This window comes from Hyperolius riggenbachi, chromosome 2, assembly GCF_040937935.1.
Source record: "Hyperolius riggenbachi isolate aHypRig1 chromosome 2, aHypRig1.pri, whole genome shotgun sequence".
In the NCBI taxonomy this organism is placed as follows: domain Eukaryota; kingdom Metazoa; phylum Chordata; class Amphibia; order Anura; family Hyperoliidae; genus Hyperolius; species Hyperolius riggenbachi.
This window is the reverse complement of record NC_090647.1, coordinates 559,009,933-559,033,012: the sequence shown is the minus strand read 5'-3', so window position 1 is coordinate 559,033,012 and position 23,080 is coordinate 559,009,933. Positions and strand designations below refer to the sequence as shown.

The 23,080-nt window shown below is 46.9% G+C and overlaps 1 protein-coding gene across 1 annotated transcript in view; it reads left to right on the top strand.

Annotated features, from left to right (window-relative positions):
- Positions 1–12,372: 12,372 nt before the first annotated feature.
- The window catches only part of USF3 (upstream transcription factor family member 3), a 30,444-nt gene continuing 19,736 nt past the window's right edge, over positions 12,373–23,080 (top strand). The window contains exon 1 of the mRNA XM_068270910.1: positions 12,373–12,461. The gene's annotated coding sequence lies outside the window, so the exon portion shown is untranslated. The remainder of the gene's footprint in view (positions 12,462–23,080) is intronic.

Here is a 23,080-nt window from a genome sequence, read left to right as displayed (position 1 = left end):
GTCCTGTACAAGAGTTCAGGTCCACTTTAAAGAGGGACTTCACCGTAAAATAGGGAGAAGAAAAATCAATATGTTGCTAAGAAAGAAGTTTAAAAATAGAAGAGAGATGAAGAAATGATTGATATTTGCCATGTAATTCATTCATGTTGTGCGATCCACAATGAGCCTGCAGGTCAGCATCTTTACAGCTGACAGACAAGAAAAAAAAAGTCCTTACCAACTGCCAAGGTCTATAAACACACCCACTAACAAAGCAATAGGCTAAAAGGTTGTTTATTTTATAGATATACATATGCACAGAGGGACATACTGCTTACTTGGCAGTTGGAATGAGCTGTTATTTCCCACAATGCAGCGAGTTTCTCAAAAAGAAAACTGTCAGGACCATGGTCATGACATCACACTGTGGGAGGGGTTTCCCCACAATATCAGCCATACAGCGCCCCCTGATGATCTATTAGAGAAAAGGTAAAGATTTCTCATGGGAAAGGGGGTATCAGCTACTGATTGGCATGAAGTTCAATCCTTGGTTACAGTTCCTCTTTAACAGATGTGGAAAGTGTTTTTACCCACCCTGATTGCTTCCAGCAGAAACTGAGTGAGGTTCATCAGTGAAAGAGAACCTGTAGTAGGAGGGATACAGACCCCGCTGTCTTTATTTTTTGTTTATAACCCAGGTTTATGGCAGGATGCTTGTTAATAACCCAGGCACATGCTGGGATGCAAACTTTAGTGGTGTTGCTGCAGCCAGAGGCTACCACTCCACGGTGGGTACAAAAAGAGTTTCAAAAATTAAACGTTAGTGCTTCCAACTGTGGATGCTTCAATCTGGGTTATTGTGCCCAAATCGACACGTTCCTGTAGCCACCAACTGCTCAACAACATTTAGTGTGTATCCGAGGCGATATGCGACATGCTGATAAACATCTGTATGTACAGTACAAAACATTAATAACCAGGCTGTTTTACTTGCTTTATTTTGCTTCCTGAAAGAGTTAACTTCTAGGCATGGAAGTGACAGCTTCTGTCTTGTAGTACCTTGTCAGGAATATAGTAACCTCACTCTGATAAGCTAATTACAGCCATATAAGTTTTCCTGGTAGAATACAACTGCTGAAGGCAGGGAAGAAATAAATTGTAGTCATTTTTAAATAAATATAATAGTTTATCTCCTCAGTTTTAAAAGTTGCCACTGATACAATTTGCTGAATGACAGTTTACAAACGATTCTTCGAATGAACGATCGGAAATGATCTTTTGGGACCACTAGTGGAAACCTCCTAACCAATCTAATGAGATTGACGGGATCAATCCGAAAATCGGATCGACTTCATTAATCTGATTGGATTGATTAGGCTATATATTTTTTTCCCATTAGTGGTCCCAAACAATCAATTCTGATCATTCATACGTAGAATAGTTTGTAAGCGATCGTTCGACAAATTGTATCATTAGTGGCCACGTTTTTTTTATCTTGGGTTCACGTTAACTGTGACCATCACCGCATGAATCGGAGTGGTGCTGTATTAGTTAAACTGCAGGTAAGGTTTTTTCAATAAAAATAATAGAGCCAATTAGGAATAGCGGTCCTGAACGACAGAGACCCAGCAATTTAAACATGAATAAAAGCACATAAAGTGCTGGTGCAAAGACGTCGTCATAGTGCCCAAATCCCATCTGGTTTCGGTCTTGCACCAATCTTGGGGGTTGAAACCGGTCGGACTTTGGAGAGTGGGCATTATTGAATAAACCTTTTCTGCAGTTTTAGTTTTTGTTTATATCGTATTTTGATGATCACCGTTGTGTTATGATTGCTAGGTGGCTGCAGGAATGTGTTTACATTAACTACACTCACCACATAGGCGACCACATAGGGGGCACAGCACAGGAATAGCCCTTGGCTGTTCCTGTGCCCCCCTATGTGGTCAGTGTAATGATTGGCTGTTCCCATGTTGCCTGCCTGTGTTCCCCTATGTGATCAGTGTAATAATTGGCTGACCCTGTGTCCACCTATGTGGTCAGTGTGGTGATTGGTTGTTTCTGTGTCCCCTACATGGTTAGTGTGCATTAACCCAGATTCAAGTATCCACTGTTGAAAGCACGGTTTTACTTGTAGACGTACTTCCGGCTAATTTTATTTTTACCGGCATGTAATAGCATTATTTTGATTATGTCTAAGTGGACGTGTAAGCATGAAGCTATCTGCTGCATCTGTCTGGTATCCGCCTGTATACTCGCCCTCGCTACCCTGTACTTCATATATCGGCTACAGTCCTGCAGTTCAGAAAGCCTGGCTGCATGGTGGTTGGTGGTGTGACTAAGTACTGATGGTGGATAAATATCTTTCCTAATGGTGTCAGAGTAACCAAGCAGCTCACGGTGACCCAAATCACTAGGAATGTATAGGGGGATAATAGTGTCAGTTAATGGTTTATCTAAAGTGAGAGGTGAGCAGCCCATTCTGTTCAGGGGAAGGGAGAGTTTAGAGTCCGCTGGTCCTTGTGGTTCCACTGGCTTACATGCATCTTGTAAGGTTGATTTAGTAGCTAAATAACTGGCATTGTTTGGAAGGGAATAAGGATGACACCTTCTATGACTACAGTTTTCATTCAAAGATCGCCACCTAACCTGCATTAAACCACAATGGTGGGTTGTGTAAGGTATAAAAAGATTAAAATGAGAATTCTGCAAGGTGTCATGGAATTGCTTGTTTAAAGGGAACCAGAGCTGAAAAAATAAAGATTTTATACATACCTGGGGCTTCCTCCAGCCCATACGCGCTGATCGATCCCACACCGCCATCCTCCTCTGCCCGCAGCTACGAGAACCGGCTCTGCGCTGTTCTGTCAGTTGGAGCAAGTCTAAGCGTAGCAGAGGTGCGCTCTTTGCGTATCTCTGCAGCAGTGTATGGAGAGATACGTAGAGGGAGCACTTCTCCTGCGTAGCGGGCTCCGAAGACGTCCGCAACGAGAGCCCGTTCTCGTAGTTACGGGCATCGGAGGATGGCGGCGTGGGATCGATCAGCGCGTATGGGGCTGGAGGAAGCCCCAGGTATGTATAACAGCTTTTTCATTTTCTCAGCTAGGGAACATCTCTGGTGCACTTTAAAGGACACTTGACTTGACCTGATGCAAAGCTACCTAAGGTAAGTACAGAGGTATATTCATGCTGGATCCCCATATCTCTGTATGTTGTCTGTTCCTCTACTCCTGCCTTCAGTCCTCTCAATCAATCCTTGAAAAATTAGACTTTTGAGTTAAAGGGACTCCGAGCAGTGCAAAAACTATGTAAAGATGCATATCATTTTAAAGCTCTCTTTCTCCTCTTTCCAATGATATATAAACCGCCACACTAAGCGTTTTAGTTTTCGCTATTTTTGCGATTGAAATTGCCGATCGCGAAAATAGAGAAAACTAAAAGGCGTAGGGGGGCAATTTAGGGGTCGTCAAAAAGAGGAGAAAGAGAGCTTTAAAATGATATCCATCTTTCTATAGTTACACTGTATTACACAGGGCGACTTTTTCTGAAAAAGTCGCCCTGTGTAATACAATATAACTATGGAAAGCTCTCTTTCTGACGACCCCTAAATCGTCGCCCTACGCCTTTTAGATTTCTCTATTTTCGCGATCGAAATCGCGGCCGCGGCAATTTCAATCGCGAAAATAATGAAACCTAAAAGACGTAGGGTGGCGGTTTATATATCATTGGAAAGAGGAGAAAGAGAGCTTTAAAATGATATGCATCTTTCCATAGTTTTTGCACTGCTCGGAGTCCCTTTGAGTTAAGTCAAGTTTTCAGAAAGAGAGAGGCTCTGTCCTATCTCCCATTCCCTCCTCATCCCTGCCCCACTCACTTCCATGTAAGAGTACTTAAAAAGGATAACTATGCTGTTTAAAAAGTTCAACCTTCCTGGTGCTTCTACTGGCCCCCTGAAGACGTCCTGGGCACATGCCGGTACTCAACCCCCTCCCCCGCACCCGAGGTCTTCTCATACTGCACCTGCGCAGGACACTCCCGGCGACGGGAACGAGGAGGCAGTGGCTGGCGATATTAAAGTCAGCAAACACGTAAGTGAGCCGCGGCGGGGGAAAGGATGGCTGAGTACCAGCGCGGGCACAGGACGTCTTCAGGAGGCCAGTAGAAGCCCCAGGTAACTTTAAACTCTAAAAAAAAGTGTACAGTTATCCTTTAGGGCGCGTTTCCACTTGAGCGGAAACCGCCGCGAATCTGCAGAGTTTCCCCGCAGGCGAATAGTGCGGGGAAACTCTGCCATAGGGTGCAATGGTAACGCCGGCCTAATCGCTACCGCTAGCGATTTGGCCGGCTTTTCCATCAGAATCAGCGCGGGAGGCTGCGGATCCCATAGCCGTGCATGGCACGGCTGATGGTATTCGTCTGCTTTCCCCGCAGACCCAGAAGAGCCGGCTCGCGTCTCGCAGAAGCGTGCCGCTCAAGTGGAATCGCGCCCTTAAAGTTGGGTGGGTTTGAAGAATGCTATTAGGACACAGAGGCTGGTTCTGCATACTATCACCAGCCTGTGTGTCTGTACTGTGCCCCCCAGGCCCTCCCCCCACTGTGCTCTGCTGTCCCCCAGAAAAAAAACCCGCCATGCTAGCGACCTGCACCTTGTCGCTAGCAGGCTGTTTACCTCTGTGCTGCCTGTCGCCACCGCTCCCCCGCCTCCTCTATATCGCCGATCCCCGCCTGCGTGCCTTCCCGCCTCCCTAAGCGGATTGGAGGGAAGGGACACAGACGGGGAGCTGCGATATAGAGAAGGCAGCGGTGGTGACAGGCAGCACAAAGGTAAACGGCCTGCTAGCGACAAGGTGCATGTTGCTAGCACAGCGGTTTTTTTTCTGAGGGGCAGCAGAGTGCGGGGGAGGGGGCACAGTACAGACACACTGGCTGGTGATAGTATGCAGGACCAGCCTCTGTCTCCTAATAGCATTCTTCAAAGCCACCCCGGGTTCTCTTTAAAGTAAAAATAAGTCGGGCTTTGTCTTGATATAGGTCACAAGGTTAATGCAGACCTGACGCGAAAAATAAACTTATAATAAAATGAATTTTATGTGTAGTACGGATAATGAATAGAATATTGGTAACAGAGAAAAAAAAGGTCTAATTTTTATTACCAGTTATAGAACTTTTTTTTTTTTTTTTTTTTTTAAAGAGAACCAGAGATGAAGCACCCTCTTGTATTTTACCTTATAAATCAGTGGGAACATGACAGTAAACACCTAATCTGCGCTTTGTTTCATTGTTCTCTGTTTAATCTGACTGTTATCACCTCTGATAAGAATCCCCGACTGAGCACTCAGTCTAGCTTTGCTACGGAAAGATTATAGCTGAGTCTGTCTTCTCTGGTGTCTTTTCAAGCCCAATCCTGCCCCCTTGTGGCTCTGCTATAATGACTCAGCTATAATTATTCCCTGCAAAGCCAGACAGAATGATCAGTCTGCGATTCTTATCACAGCTGATAACAGGCACTTTTAGCAGTATATGAAACAGAGAGCATGATAAAGGTAGCCATACACTGGTCGATTTGCCATCAGATTCGACCAACAGATAGATCCCTCTCTGATCGAATCTGATCAGAGAGGGATCGTATGGCTGCCTTTACTGCAAACAGATTGTGAATAGATTTCAGCCTGAAACCGTTCACAATATGTGGTGGTGCTGCCGCTGTTCCCCAACACCCCCCCCCTCGCATACATTACCTGCCCTGGCCGGCACGACTCCCCAGGTCTCAGCTGTCTTCTTCTCCGCTCTGGTCTTCGGCATGCTTCACTTCTTCCTGTCTGGGGGAAGTTTAAACAGTAGAGCGCCCTCTACTGTTTAAACTTCCTGCCGGGACAGGAAGAAGTGAAGCCTGCTGGATCCGGAAGCCCAGCGCGGAGATGGAGCAGCGGTGACTGGGGGGATACGCGCCGGCGGAGCAGGTAATTTATTGCAGATGTATTGTGCCGGTTGTCGGGCACTCGAACGCCGCTAGCGACGCGCTCCCTACCCACGGGCGATCGACGGGATCGATCTATTTCGGGACGAAATGGATCGAAAGTTAACGTTAACGATTTGACAGCAGATTCGATCCCAGTGATCGAATCTGCTGTCGATCGGCGGGGAATCGGCCTAGTGTATGACCAGTTTAAGTGTTTTCTCTAATGTTCTTACTGATATATATGGTAAAATACACAAGGGTGCTTCGTCTCTGGTTCCCTTTAAATAACATTGCAGGTGTCACAGTTGCAGGTTTAAAACCACACTTAAAGTGAATGGGAACCGCATTTAAAAAAAAAATGAAGCAAATTCTTACCTAAGGAGAGGGAAGGCTCTGGGTCGTATAGAGCCTTCCGTCTCCTCTCTCGGTGCTCTCTATCCTGTGCTGGCTCTCCACCGTTTCAATCCAACGCCAAAAGGGTATTTGGAAGTCTTCTGGAGTCGTGTCCTTCTGAAGACGTGCGGCTCCATACTGCACAGGCGTGAGCATGTAAGAGAGCGTGCTTGCGCAGGTGCAGTAGAGGGCGGCCCTTCTTCAGGAGCACTCGGGCTCCCTGAAGACTTCTGAAGCCACCTTCGGCCGGGTAAAGCAGTATTTGACTAATTTAGTCACTGCTACCGGGCGAGCCAGCACTGGAACGAGGGGACCAGGAGAGGAGCCGGAAGACTCTATAGGACCCAGAGCCTTCCCTCTCCTTGGGTAAGTATCTGTCTAATTTTTTGAAAATGCGGCTCCCATTCACTTTAAGGCTATAAAGCAAAGCAGAAATAATCACCCTTTGATTTCCTGCAGAAAAAACTTTCTCAGGCTGTCTTGCTCTGTTTCTTGGCTGTTAAAAGGACCACGATCATGAAAAAAGTAGGCAGTTAAAACCTGACAGAAAAGACAGGTTTTGAGCCAGTCCATCTCCTCTTTGGGGGATTCTCTGGGTTTTCTTTGTTTTCAACAGCATTCCCTGTATGCCAGGGTGTATTATTTTTTTTTTTTTTTTTTTTTTGCAAATAAGGGCTTGTAATTAGTGATACAGCATAATCTCAGGTATTTTAAACTACCTCTCTTGGTCCCTGCGAATCTCCATTGCAAGACTATGGGAGCAATGCCTGGTATAGTTAACTCTAATATAATACTTCTGTTATAGCAACCATGATTTTTGGCCCCTACGTGACGCTGACTATTAGTTTCTTCCAGCCCCCTGCAATCTATCCGGTCTCCGGGTCCCCCTCGGTAGTGCTGCTGTGCCCTTAGGAAAGATTGCAATATAGCGGGTTTTTATACACACGCAATCCCGTCCGTGGGCCTCCTCCATACCACTACTGTGGCTGGAAGTGTTCTGCACAGTTACAAATCCTTTAGGAACTGCTCGTTCGCAGAACACTGCCCGGTTATGGGAGCGCTATTGAGGAGTGCGTGGATGGGAGTGCGCATGCGCAGAACGGAGGGGCCCGGAGGACAACGAGGAACCTGATAGACTGCGGAGGGCTGGAAGAAGTCCCAAGTAAATAAAACTCCACTTTTCCCTTCTGCTTCGAGTACTCTTTAAAGGATACCAGAGCCGAATCAAGTAGAATGAAGTAGGAGAAATGTGGGGAGCTGGCATGTATGGGGAGCCGTCCTGATGGCCCCCGTTCCTCCAACCTGATGATTCAGAAGAGGCTGCTGGGGGGCATCGAGATGGGGGTGATCAGAGGCAGGGCTGGTTCTAGACTTTTGCTAACCCTGAGGCAAACTTGTGAGTATGCGCCCCCCCCCCTTCCCGAGCTGGAATGATCGCACAGCACCCAACAATTTGCACCGCACATTATAGCTGCAGCGAGCCCCCCCAAAAAAGGCCCTCAGTATAGGTAGGTAGCCAGTTATAGGTGCCCCAGTATAGGTTAGCCAGTTATAGGTGCCCCAGTATAGGTTAGCCAGGTACAGTTGCCCCCAGTATAAGTTAGCCAGGTACAGTTGCCCCCAGTATAGGGTAGCCAGGTACAGTTGCCCCCAGTATAGGTTAGCCAAGTACCTCTGCCCCCAGTATAGGTTAGCCAGGTACAGGTGTCCCCAGTATAGGTTAGCCAGGTACAGTCGCCCCCAGTATAGGTTAGCCAGGTACAGTCGCCCCCAGTATAGGGTAGCCAGGTACAGTTGCCCCCAGTATAGGGTAGCCAGGTACAGTTGCCCCCAGTATAGGGTAGCCAGGTACAGTTGCCCTCAGTATAGGGTAGCCAGGTACAGTCGCCCCCAGTATAGGGTAGCCAGGTACAGTCGCCCCCAGTATAGGGTAGCCAGGTACAGTCGCCCCCAGTATAGGTTAGCCAGCTACAGTTGCCCCCGGTATAGGTTGGCTTGGCACTCTTCACTTCCTGTTTCTGCTCCCAGATTCTGCCCCCAGAAGAAGTCACTTCATTTGGCACCTCACTTGGCATCATGAGCGGACCAGGCCTGAGCAGTGGAGAGCAGGGAGGAGTGGCCATCAGGACAGCTCCCCAAACATGCCTGCTCCCCGTTTCTTCTACTTGATTAGTCTCTGGTACCCTTTACCCTATTGGGGACCGGCTGCCTAACCCCCCCTTAAGGACCAGGTGAATTTGCATAGGGGGGTGGTGTGTCAAGCAGCCGGATCCCCACTTTTGGTAGCTGGGCTGTGTGTGTCCCCCGTCCCCCCCCCCTCGGTAGCCAGCAGCATTTAATCACCTCCCAGGCTCCAGCGGTGAGTCACAGTGGACTCCTCTGCTCTGGTTGGCATCCCCACTCGTACTGCTGCTCAATTTCGGGTCGCGGCATGACGATATCATCAGGCCGGGACCCGGAACTGACGTCAGAGCGAGCGGGAATGCCAGCCAGAGCGGAGGGGAGCGCCAATCGCTGTGGGAACGGCAGGAAGGTGAGTGGATCCTCTTCTTCTCCCACCCCCACCGCCGCATCAGTAACATGGATCACTCTGATCCGCCGGCGTTGGCTTCTGATCACTCAGGGGAGATGTCAGTTGTAATATGGCAGCTTAATCTCCCCTATCGGGTGCGCACGATCGCGTCGGGAGCGGAAACGGCGGCCGGCGTAAGAGTTAGGTGGCCACAAGGGCGGTGTAGGATTTACGCCAAAAGGTTAAGCAGCGAGTGTCCACTGACTTATTTTGTATGTATGTAGCATTGACCTCTATGCACAATACTATATTGTTCATGCACAGTAGCTAGAGGAGCCATTTTTCTATGGGAGCATAATAAATAATATATAGCTCCAGGCTGAAGTGTGCTAGGAGCTCCCTGCGACCATGGTCCTTACAGACCCCAAATTAAGAAGGTAGAGGGGGACATACTTGTAAAAAGGGAGTCACAGTCATTTGGGTGCTGGGGAAAGCTGTTAGTAGAATGCCTAATTTTTCTATTTGGGCAATGGATACTATGACAGAATATCATTTTTACCATCACTAAACCTAACCCTATGCCAGGGGTAGGGAACCTATGGCTCGGGAGCCAGATGTGGCTCTTTTGATGGCTACCTCTGGCTCACAGACAGATCAGAAGAGGCTGATTCACTAATCTACACGGCTCAAGCAGCGCAGCTCAGTGTGGCAGTGCAAGTAACATTTTCAAAGTAGGCACACTACTGCTGTAGCTTGCACTACTAACTTACTCGTGCTTCCCCCAAAACTAACAGCTGCTCCAATTCTCCCACTCTGGACCCTGTCAGGTCCAGTGACTTTGTAGGACGAGATTGTACAAGCTGTTAGTCGGTATTTCTCCTGTCTGGCTCTCGGGTAAATTGCTGATGTTGCTGAAACCAAAGAGAAGCTGAAGACATGTCTGACACTTCCACTGCCCGGCAGATCAACTGTATACACATCACCATGGCAACAGGGACAACAACCCTCTGCTGCGCATGCGCACTGTCCCAGTTTGAAACATATGGTATGGCTCTCACGGAAATACATTTTAAAATATCTGGCATTTATGGCTCTCTCAGCCAAAAAGGATCCTGACCCCTACCCTATGCTCACTTGAACTCTCCCTGTTGATGCCTAAAGGTGGCCACTAACAGTCCAATTTCTCACGAAAAATCGTTCGAGCTATCATAAATTATGATCGGACTGGTTGTAAATAATCTCCATTGATGGGCACAATCGATTACGAACGATTATAAAAATTGTCGTCCGATTTGATTTTGGTCAAACCAAAATTCTATTTTCTAGTTGGTTGTGATGGACAGGAAGCAAAGATTGGTTTGTTGATGGTGTAGCGAATGATTTTTCTTACAATCAGAATTATCTGATTGCTCGAACGATTTTTCGCTAGAAATTGGATTATTAGTGGCCAACTTAACCCTTACTGCTTTACACTGCCCCCAAATATCCACTGATATCTGAACCTCCCCTCTAACAAAGTACGTGCCACCTAAAAACAATAATTACAGAGTGCAGCCTGCACCCAAATTACCCCCTGGGTCAGGGCTGGGCCGAAGCAGAGGCGAGAGAGGCTCCAGCCTCAGGGCGCAGTGTAGGAGGGGCACACAACTCACTCAGCTATCATTCCTCTATTGTGTTTGAAGCAGAGAGAAATAAGAAAACGGGATACATGGCAGTGACTGCAAGCCAGATAACTAGAGATTAAAGGAATACTGTAGGGGGTTGGGGGAAAATGAGTTGAACTTACCTGGGGCTTCTAATGGTCCCCAGCAGACATCCTGTGCCCGCGCAGCCACTCACCGATGCTTTAAAGTCTGAAAACCACTGTGCCTGCGCTGCCGTGTCCTCGCTCCCACTGTTGTCACCAGGAGTGTACTGCGCAGCCCAGACAATACTGGGCCTGTGCAGTACGCTCCTGGTGACATCAGCGGGAGCAAGGACACGGCAACGCAGGCACAGTGGTTTTCAGACTTTAAAGTCTGAAATTCCAGAGGTGAACTGGAGGCCAGGGCTGTGGAGTCGAGGAGTTGGAGTCGGGGCAATTTTGGGCACCCGGAGTCGGAGTTGGTGTCGTTGATTTCATCAACTGAGGAGTCGGAGTCGAATGATTTTTGTACGAAATCCACAGCCCTGTTAAGTATAAGGAGTCGAGGAGTCAGAGTCGTGGTTTCATAAATTGAGGAGTCGGAGTCATAACATTTTTGTACCAACTCCACCGCCCTGCCGGACCGGAGCATCGGTGAGTGGCTGCGCGGGCACAGGATATCTGCGGGGGACCATTAGAAGCCCCAGGAAAGTTCATCTCATTTTTCCGCTACCCCCCCCCCCCCTTCCCTCCTACAGTATTCCTTTAAGGCATTGGGGGCCCTGGGGAGTCCCTTACTTTAATAGCAATTAGTGTGTGACGGCTCGGGTGGGAGGGATGGAGGGGCGCACTTTGGTGTCTCAGCCTTGGGTGCTGGAGGACCTTGTCCTGGCTCTGACCTGGGTGCTGCTATTAAGGGCTAGTTCTCACCAAAACTCGCGAAGCATAATCGTAAATGCTTAGCTCTTTTTGTAGCGATATGCAGTAGCAACTCCCAGCATGTGCCTAGCGATTTGCTACTTTTGCCTAGCATATTTGGAGCATTTGCGTTTAGCAATTTTCAAATTCTTGTGACAACACAGGAAGCACACTTTGGCCTGGAAGTGAACAGCTCTTGGCACAAAACGCTTGGAAAATTGCTCGGTTCAGTAATGTTTTTTAAGCAATTTTACAATTCTCCTATACTTTAAATTGAGGTGTAATTGTAAAAATTCTGCAAGCCCTAAAGTCTGCGGATGGCGCTGGTGTGAACAAGCTCATACAAACACATCAGCCAAGAGTTCTTTTTTGAAAATAGTGCTTTTGGAAGTGTGCTTGGTGTGAAGCAGCCATAACATTGCAACCTTTGCGGCGCCCATTTCATAGCTCCCAACTGTCCCTCTTTCCTCCTCATTTGTCCCTCTTTCTATGTAAATATATATATTTCTATACTAAAAAATGTGTTTGAATGACTCTAAACTTTATTCCCATCCTTTAAATTGATATATTACCAATATGTTAATAGGAAGGAAAATGAACCAGGATAGAAAGGGCCAGTGTGGTTGGAATTATAAAACAATATATTTTTCTTATGAAATCTTTGTTATGCGTGACTAGGGGTGTGTCGGGGGCGTGGCTTAGGTGTCCCTCTTTCTCATCTCAAAAAGTTGAGAGGTATGCTTTGAGGTTTTGCACGTCGAGCTTCGGGAGATTCCGTTCCAATCCGAGGCGTGCATTTCGGACCGCTTCACTGCGCATGCCCGGAGAGTTCAGAGCTGCCGAGAAGGGGCAGCACTGCGCATGCGTCGGGGAACAGCTGTTCGTCAGCTGATTGGGAAGAGCGCGGGCTCGCGTCGTGCACGCGCACTACTCTCCCAGGCCGTGCGTGATGACGTGACGCCGTGCGTGGTGATGATGCGCGGGTCACGTTCACAAGGAAGGCTAAGCCTGCTGCTTTGGACGGTGCAGCGGCGGTAGCGGAGGAAAGAGAGGTGGCTGCAGCCGGGGAGGGACGGGTGAGTCACACAGCAGTGTTACCGTGCAGCGTTACTATGTATGTCCGGATATCCCTCCACTTACTGACCATCTACTGCCCGGCCACTTCCTGCTCCTTAGGAGCCCAGCACAAAGAGCCCCGCCCCCTGCATACACAGCCCCGCCCACTCTATACACAGGACCCCAGTATACACAGACCCAGCCCCCCATAAACACAGGACCCCAGTATACACAGATCCCCCATACACAGGACCCCAGTATACACAGATCCCCCATACACAGGACCCCAGTATACACAGATCCCCCATACACAGGACCCCAGTATACACAGATCCCCCATACACAGGACCCCAGTATACACAGATCCCCCATACACAGGACCCCAGTATACACAGATCCCCAGTATACACAGATCCCCAGTATACACAGGACCCCAGTATACACAGATCCCCAGTATACACAGATCCCCAGTATACACAGGACCCCAGTATACACAGATCCCCAGTATACACAGATCCCCAGTATACACAGATCCCCAGTATACACAGATCCCCAGTATACACAGGACCCCAGTATACACAGATCCCCAGTATACACAGATCCCCAGTATACACAGATCCCCAGTATACACAGATCCCCAGTATGCACAGATCCCCAGTATGCACAGATCCCCAGTATGCACAGATCCCCAGTATGCACAGATCCCCAGTATGCACAGATCCCCAGTATGCACAGATCCCCAGTATGCACAGATCCCCAGTATACACAGATCCCCAGTATACACAGATCCCCCATCCCCAGTATACACAGGACCCCAGTATACACAGATCCCCAGTATACACAGGACCCCAGTATACACAGCCCCCTCCCTATACACAGGACCCCAGTATACACAGATCCCCCATACACAGGACCCCAGTATACACAGATCCCCCATACACAGGACCCCAGTATACACAGATCCCCCATACACAGGACCCCAGTATACACAGATCCCCCGTATACAGGACCCCAGTATACACAGATCCCCCCCATATACAGGACCCCAGTATACACAGCCCCCCCTCCCTACACACAGGACCCCACTATACACAGATCCCCCATACACAGGACCCCAGTATACACAGATCCCCCATACACATGACCTCAGTATACACAGATTCCCCCCATATACAGGACCCCCAGCATAGACACCCCCTCCCCCTCTGTATACACAGGACCCCAGTATACACAGACCCCACATATACACAGGACCCCAGCATAGACACCCCCTCCCCCTCTACCACAGTATACACTGACACCCCCCCCCCTTCTCCCTTCATATACAGGAGCCCAGCATAGATTGGCTCACCCAGCATAGACAGCCCCCCTCTGTATGCACAGTACCCCAGCATAGACAGCCCCCCTCTGTATGCACAGTACCCCAGCATAGACAGCCCCCCTTCTGTATACAAAAGATCCCAGCAAAGACAGGCCTCCAGCAGCATGCACAGACTCCATTTATACACAATCCCCCAGCATAGACAGACCCCCTCCCCCTGTATACACAGGACCCCAGTTAACACAACCCCCCCCCCCCCTTTTGCCTATACAAAAGCCTTCTGCATGCACAGGCCTCCAGCTTACATAGCGCCCCCCCCCCCCCCCAGCATGTACAGTCCCACAGTGTACACTTTCATCTACTTTACCCAGACACTTCCAACATACATGGGCCGGCCCCACGGTATACACAGCTCCCCAACATAGACCTCTCTTTCACTGTATACACAGGCCTCCAGCATACACTTTCCCCCATTTACACAGGCCTCCAGCATACTCATTCCCCCAATTTACACAGGCCCCAGCATACACAGCTCCCCAACATACATGGATCTACAGCATGGACAGAGCCATTCATGTCCATTCTTCTCAGCCCGACTTCAAACCACTGTGAGCTGCCTCAATATCAGTGGTCATAAGGTGCCCATACACCATGCAATATTCCTCAGCAAATTTCAACACTGTTAGAATCTGCCGAGGATGTATGCCCCAACATGCTGACTGATTGTAATTTCTATCGATTTCTGGCTGAAATCGACCAACAATAACCCATTCAGGTTCCGTCGTTTTCACGTGAGAAATGTTCACCTCCCATTCATTAGCCTATAACTTTATCACTACTTATCACAATGCACTGATCTATATCTTGTTTTTTCCGCCACCAGTTAGGCTTTCTTTGGGGGGTACATTTTGCTGAGATGCTTATTTCACTGCATTGCAACGCAATAATATTCTTAACCACCCTGGCGTTCTGATTAAATCGCCAGGGTGGCTGCGGGAGGGTTTTTTTTAAATAAAAAAAAAACTATTTCATGCAGCCAACTGAAAGTTGGCTGCATGAAAGCCCACTAGAGGGCGCTCCGGAGGCGATCTTCCGATCGCCTCCGGCGCCCAGAATAAACAAGGAAGGCCGCAATGAGCGGCCTTCCTTGTTTTGCTTATATCGTCGCCATAGCGACGAGCGGAGTGACGTCAGCCGCCTCCGATCCAGCCCTTAGCGCTGGCCGGAACTTTTTGTTCCGGCTACGCTGGGCTCAGGCGGCTAGGGGGGCCCTCTTTCGCCGCTGAGCGGCGGCGATCAGGCAGCACACGCGGCTGGCAAAGTGCCGGCTGCGTGTGCTGCTTTTTATTTCATCAAAATCGGCCCAGCAGGGCCTGAGCGGCAGCCGCTGGCGGTGTTGGACGAGCTGAGCTCGTCCAGACCGCTCAGCTGGTTAAGGGGCTTTACCAATAGAGTGCTGATGCATGGGGTAACGCGTACGTTTACCTGGTGGCGTATCGGTTTGCACTCTCGCCTTGCAGAGTTGGGTCACCAGTTCAAATCTCAGTCTGGGCACTATCTGCATGGAATCTCCCTGTCTGTGTGGGTTTCCTCCGAGCACCCCAGTTTCCTCCCACACCCCCAAAAACCTACAGATAAATTAATCGGCTTCCAACTTTAAAAAAAAAGCCTTATGCTGGGAATACACGGTTCGTTTTTGAGGTGATTAGATGGTTTGATAGATAATTTCCAACATGTCCGATCTCCCTTCCGATCCTTTCGCCGCTCTATTTCTGATAGAAGTGAATGGAAAAAGATACGAAGAACGAGCGGAAGATAAGAGAATTGACTGCAGAATTGAGCAACAAACGAACCGCATATTCCCAGCATTAGACTGCAATGAATATATGGCTATGGTAGGATTAGACTGTGAGCTCCTCTGAGGACAGTCAGTGACATGACTATGTACTCTGTAATGTGCTGCAGAAGATGTCAGTGCTATATAAATACATAATAATAACATGGCAGGACATTAGACTATGACTATGGTAGGATTAGAATGTGAGCTCCTCTGAGGACAGTCAGTGACATGACTATGTACTCTGTAATGTGCTGCAGAAGATGTCAGTGCTATATAAATACATAATAATAATATGGGAGGACATTAGACTAGGACTATGGTAGGATTATAATGTGAGCTCCTCTGAGGACAGTCAGTGACATGACTATGTACTCTGTAATGTGCTGCAGAAGATGTCAGTGCTATATAAATACATAATAATAATATGGGAGGACATTAGACTAGGACTATGGTAGGATTAGAATGTGAGCTCCTCTGAGGACAGTCAGTGACATGACTATGTACTCTGTAATGTGCTGCAGAAGATGTCAGTGCTATATAAATACATAATAATAATATGGGAGGACATTAGACTATGACTATGGTAGGATTAGATTGTGAGCTCCTCTGAGGACAGTCAGTGACATGACTATGTACTCTGTACAGTGCTGCAGAATGTCAGTGCTATATAAATAAATAATAATAATATGGTGGGACATTAGACTATGACTATGGTAGGATTAGACTGTGAGCTCTGAGGAGAGTCTGTGACATGACTATGTACTCTGTAATGTGCTGCAGAAGATGTCAGTGCTATATAAATACATAATAATAACATGGCAGGACATTAGACTATGACTATGGTAGGATTAGAATGTGAGCTCCTCTGAGGACAGTCAGTGACATGACTATGTACTCTGTAATGTGCTGCAGAAGATGTCAGTGCTATATAAATACATAATAATAATATGGTGGGACATTAGACTATGACTATGGTAGGATTAGACTGTGAGCTCCTCTGAGGAGAGTCAGTGACATGACTATGTACTCTGTAATGTGCTGCAGAAGATGTCAGTGCTATATAAATACATAATAATAATATGGTAGGACATTAGACTATGACTATGGTAGGATTAGACTGTGAGCTTCCCTGAGGACAGTCAGTGATATGACTATGTACTCTGTAATGTGCTGCAGAAGATGCCAGTGCTTTATAAATACATAATAATAATATGGTAGGACATTAGACTATGACTATGGTAGGATTAGATTGTGAGCTCCTCTGAGGACAGTCAGTGACATGACTATGTACTCTGTAATGTGCTGCAGAAGATGCCAGTGCTTTATAAATACATAATAATAATATGGTAGGACATTACACTATGACTATGGTAGGGATTAGATTGTGGGCTCCTCTGAGGACAGTCAGTGACATGACTATGTACTCTGTAATGTGCTGCAGAAGATGTCAGTGCTATATAAATACATAATAATAATATGGTAGGACATTAGACTATGACTATGGTAGGATTAGACTGTGAGCTTCCCTGAGGACAGTCAGTGATATGACTATGTACTCTGTAATGTGCTGCAGAAGATGCCAGTGCTTTATAAATACATAATAATAATATGGTAGGACATTAGACTATGACTATGGTAGGATTAGATTGTGAGCTCCTCTGAGGACAGTCAGTGACATGACTATGTACTCTGTAATGTGCTGCAGAAGATGCCAGTGCTTTATAAATACATAATAATAATATGGTAGGACATTACACTATGACTATGGTAGGGATTAGATTGTGGGCTCCTCTGAGGACAGTCAGTGACATGACTATGTACTCTGTAATGTGCTGCAGGAGATGTCAGTGCTATATAAATACATAATAATAATATGATAGGACATTACACTATGACTATGGTAGGGATTAGATTGTGAGCTCCTCTGAGGACAGTCAGTGACATGACTATGTACTCTGTAATGTGCTGCAGAAGATGTCAGTGCTATATAAATACATAATAATAATATGGTAGGACATTAGACTATGACTATGGTAGGATTAGATTGTGAGCTCCACTGAGGACTATATATTCTGTACAGCTCTGCAGAAGGTGTCAGTATTATATAAATACTAAGTAATAATACTTCCTTTGTACTGTATGCCTCTCTATATGGTAGCACTGCAGAAATAGAATTATCAGTGCGATATTTTGGCTGCATTGCGATGTGATTGCAACGTTACTGACTTGGTGTGAAAGGGCCCTTACTGAACAAGATGTCAATGTGTGACATAACTGCGTGTGGATCTCACTGGGTGCTGAAATTATTAATTTATGTTTTGTAGTTGAGCGGGGATTTCGGTTGCTATAGGACAGTGATGGCTAACCTTGGCACTCCAGCTGTGAAAAAACTACAAATCCCATCATGCATCTGCCTCTCCGAGTTATGCTTAGAGCTGTCAGAGTATTGCAATGCCTCATGGGACTTGTAGTTCCACCACAGCTGGAGTGTCAAGGTTAGCCATCACTGTTATAGCAGCCCCCTACTTTAACATCTTCAAGAAGGCCCACAAAACTCACCTTTTCACTCTGGCCTACCACCCTTCACAATTGCTCTAAACCCACAGCTGAACTCTGGTCCCCTACGTTTCGTGTCTCTACCTCTCCCTCTAGATTGTAAGCCTTTGGGCCTAATCTCCACGCTCCATCCAGTGACTGACTAAGCATTACCTTGTACTCATACTGTGCTGTGTGATCTGGTTTTCTTGTATTCCTGTATTGTCATATTGCTGTTTGTCACCCCTAAATATTGTCTGTAACCTAAACTAATATCCAGCGCTGCGTAATATGTTGGCGCTCTATAAATACAATAAATAATAATAATGATAGGACATGGTGGAGGGGAGATAGTGTTTGTATGGAGGCGCTAGGAGAGTGGATGACGGGCAAGGTTGAACCATCAAGACTCAACCAAACTTCTTTTTTTTTGGGGGGGGGGGGGTTGAGGGGTAGGGAGTCCGAAACTTTCCAAATGTAATTTGGGAGTACTTTGCAGTTAGGTGGCTGATGTACAGAAACGTGCAGTCTGTGCTGGGTGTGTGAGAGGAGGCACTGCAGTAGATGGTGTCATTCTGGTGGGCTGAATATGTTGGCAGAAACAAAGTAAAAAGTAAATGATTTCTGCTAAAGTGTAAACCTTTCATACTGGTGATTGCAGGATCCGATGTCCCTCACTTCCTGTGCGAATGGCTGCTGTCCTGTACGGCATCCGAGTGTCAGCAGAACCATTATCCCACCAGGCTGAAGATTGTGCTGATGTTATGCTGACTTTGTGACCCCCTCAGGCATGGCCAGCGTCGAGGAAGGCCGCGTAGCTCAGTGGAATATGTTACAATCATGTATTTTGGCCTGATAAGTTTCCATTTAGGAATTTGACATGGCATTTGCTTAAAGGACACCCGAGGTGAAAATAAATGATTGTATCTATCTTCCTTGTCCTAAAAATGACTTTTTAAGATAGTCCACAGTTTTATTTTATGTTTAAATGTACTTTTTTAAGTTTTAACTGTTTTATTGTTTTTGCTCAATGACCCATTCATTGTAGTATGCCAGAGCTAAGATCTATGAAGTATTCACCCATTTTATCTCTTTCCTGCTCTCAGAAGCTATTCTCTGCTGGGAAAGTGTTTTATAGTTGGAATTTCTTATCAGTGAGGGTCACACTGTAGTCACTTCCTGTCTGAGTCAGGATTGAGTCAGCCACTTACATACCTGATATTTAACTCTTTCAGGCAGAGAAAGAAAAAAGGAACACAGCCTAGTTATTTGTGTGTTAGGCACTGTACATACACATGTCTATCTCATCATGTCACATGTCACTTCGGGTATCCTTTAAAGTGGACCTCAGATGAATGATTAGGGGAAATGTATACTTACCTAGTAGGGTTGCCGCGGTATACCGGTATGACGGTATACCACGGTTTCAATATGCATGATCATCATACCATGCACTTTTTGAAAATACCGGTTTTTGGCTCTATTTCCGCATCTCCCGTCACTGTCCGGCTCTCCGTCAACCTCCGTTACAAAAGCAAGCTCCCGAAGCTAGTTCGTGGTAGCGGGAGGCTTGCCAACAGACTGTGCAGGCGCCGGGTGATGACACAGCCGGATCGCATAGGCAGAGCGCTGCTGGCGGCTGGAGCGCAAACGCTCATTCTGCGTCATGAAGGGACGCTCGTTCTGCGGCTCTCCGTAGTGTGCACTGCGCACACTGTATGACACTCCCTGAGCGACGAAGAAGGAGCCTAGGCGGCGGGTGCCTTGTTATTAATAACGGAGGGGGACAGAGAGAAGGACTAGTGGGAAGCAGAGGCAAGGATGATCCCCTGCGGACAATTAGAAGGAACGCAAGCACCATAAGGTATGTCAGTGCCAGAGACATTAGTCCACCACTACTCAGCCCCCACACGCCCAGTCACTCCAGCGGCCTCTACGTTCCCCCACTGGGAGTTGAGACACAATTACTCAGAGGGCCTGCCTGCCTGCCTGAGCACCACACCATTGCACCTCCAGCATTTTTAAAGTGGACCTGAACTTTTGCACAGATTCAAGGAAAACAGAGAACTGGATCCTGTATGCATAGAGAGTGTTTAGACTGTCTAATTCCCCCTCATCTGTGGCACAGCAGCAAACATTTTTGATCTCTCCCATCCCGTGTCCCTACCTGTGACCTGTCACCTGACTGAGGACAGAAGGAAAAACGAGACATGCACCCTGCATGTATTTAGAGAATAGACACTGTCTAATGCCTTCTCATCTGTGACTGAGCAGCACAGCACATGTTGTATTTTGATCTCTCCCCGTGTCAGCTGACTGCCACCGCAGCTATGCTCATTTTGAAAGCACGTCTGTGAGAAATTGAAGTAAAAGTGGCCATACACTTATAGATTTGCAGCATTTTTCGACCATCAGATTTCTGTCAGATGCCTGTCAAGTGGAATCTAACAGGAATGTATCTGATGTGTGCCACACACTAGGAACAGATTTCCAATAGATTTCAGAATGAAATCTATTGGAAATCAATCTAAATGCATTATTGGTCTATTAGATCCAATGCAACTCTATGGGCCATGGATCTGCTGCCAGCAGCTGACCGACCTAGATTTTTCATCCTGTCAGATAGATCAAATCGATCGAAATCAGTTGAAATCTGCCGCAAATCGATCAAATGGGGGAATTTGATAGAATCGATTTCTGATCAATTGATTCTATAGAAATCGATCGATGGCTGAAATTGACCAGTGTATGGGCCCCTTTAGTTGTAATTTGGTCACCTGTGACCCGTCACCTGACTGCCACCACTGCAGATAAGCTTATTTTTAAAGAGAACCTGTTGCACTGCAGATAGCTGAGGAATACCAGACACAAATCAGGTAACAGAGATGCAGGACGCTGTATCCGAGCCTATACTAGTTAGGTTAATTGTAATGAGAATAAATGTGTAATACCGTATACCGTGATACCGCCATACCGCGGTATTTTTTTTGACGGTTATCATACCGTGAATTTTCATACCGTTGCAACCCTATTACCTAGTGCTTCCTCCAGCCTCATGAAGACCGTGGGCTCCCTGTCGTGCTCCCCGGCCATTCTGTTGTCTCACGATCGCCTCCAGTATCTTCCAAAGTCGGGTTCAGTCGTGGTCTTCAGCGCCTGCGCAGCGTGACTGCGCTACCACGTCCGGGAGCGCTCTGCGCCGCTGATACCAGAGGTGATCCTGGGACAATGGAGTGGGCGGGGAGGACAGCAAGGGAGCCCAAGGTCCAAATGAGGCTGGAGGAAGTATAAATTGCTCCTAATCATTCATTTCAGGTTCCTGTAATGCTAGGTATACATTATGAGATTTTCTGATCGATTTACTCTCAGATCGATTATTTCCAACAGATCTGATTTCCGATCGATTTCAGACTCGAGAGCAAAGCGGTGCCTGTACAATTTTTAGGGCGATTTTGCTCTAATGGAAGGTATAGGAAGAGCGCTAAACGCTCACAAAATTGGTTTATGCTGCAATTGCGTTTGTGGTTTTAAGAATTAATACATTGTATTTATTCTTTCCTAGCAGGAAAGAGATAAAAAGGGTCAATAGTTCATAGATTTTAGCTCTGGCATACTTCAATGAATGTGTCATTGAGCAAAAACCATAAAACAGCTAAAACTTAAAAAGTAGATTTAAACATAAAATAAAACTCTGCAATATCTTAAAAAGTCATTTTTAGGAGAAGGAAGATAGATTGAATTGTTTATTTCATTCGTTTATTTTCGCCTCGGGTGTCCTTTAAAGAGGAACTCCAGTGAAAATGATGTAGTAAAAAAAGTGCTTCATTTTTACAATAATTATGTATAAATGATTTAGTCAGTGTTTGCCCATTGTAAAATCTTTCCTCTCCCCGATTTACATTCTGGCATTTATCACATGGTGTCATTTTTACTGCTGACAGTTGATGTCAGTGGAAGGAGATGCTGCTTGGTTTTTGCGCAGTTGGAAACAGCTGTACACAGCTGTTATTTCCCACAATGCAACAAGGCTCCCACCAGGGATGGTAGAATAACGAAATTGGATCTAAATCTTACCCATTACCCTCGGAGCCTCCCACGATGTGTTCCAAGCGCGTCACGTGACTACAAACACAAGGAGGAAGTGTTTGTAGTCACGTAACGCGCCTGGAACACATCTTTGCAGGCGCCGAGGGACGGATCTAAGAAGACTCCACAGCAGTACAGCGTATGTAATCAATAGTACGTGGGCTGCCGTTCTCCCATCCACCACTCATCCGCCCGACTAGGTTTCGCAACAGCGTCATCAGGGGCTCACGAGGAAGGAGGCTGGACATATCGGCATAGAAGATTGAATCGGGAACCAGTCGCGAGCCCCTGATGCTATTGCGAAACCTGGTCGTGCGGATGAGTGGTGGTTGGGAGAACGGCACCCCACGTACTATTGATTACATGCGCTGTACTGCTGTGGGTCCCTTTCAAAAGGGCCCAGGAGTGAGTATCTTGTATATACCATTCTATTGAATAAATTGATGTACTTTTAGATGGAGTACATTTAGATCTTTTATTCATTTATTATACACATGCAGGGAATGTCTGTATGCTGAGGAAGGAGGCTGGACATATTGGCATAGAAGATTGAATCGGGAACCAGTGATGGTGGTGGCATATGTATATACGCTTCAGACCTTATAACTTGGGCCTTATTAAGAGCTGGTGAGCCTGCACTTTGAAGGGTGTTGGTAGAGGAATGAAGTACCTATAGCGCTAAAGTTTTTTTCTGATTTGGAAAGTGTAGCTAGCTAGTGTAGTGCTAGCTACACCAACTTAAACACATTAAAAAAAACAAAAGAACACCCGTGGCCGCATTGCCGCAATAAATAGAACACCAGGGTGGTTACCCCCCCCCCCCCCCACCCCCGCGCACCCACACAGGTGATTTAATT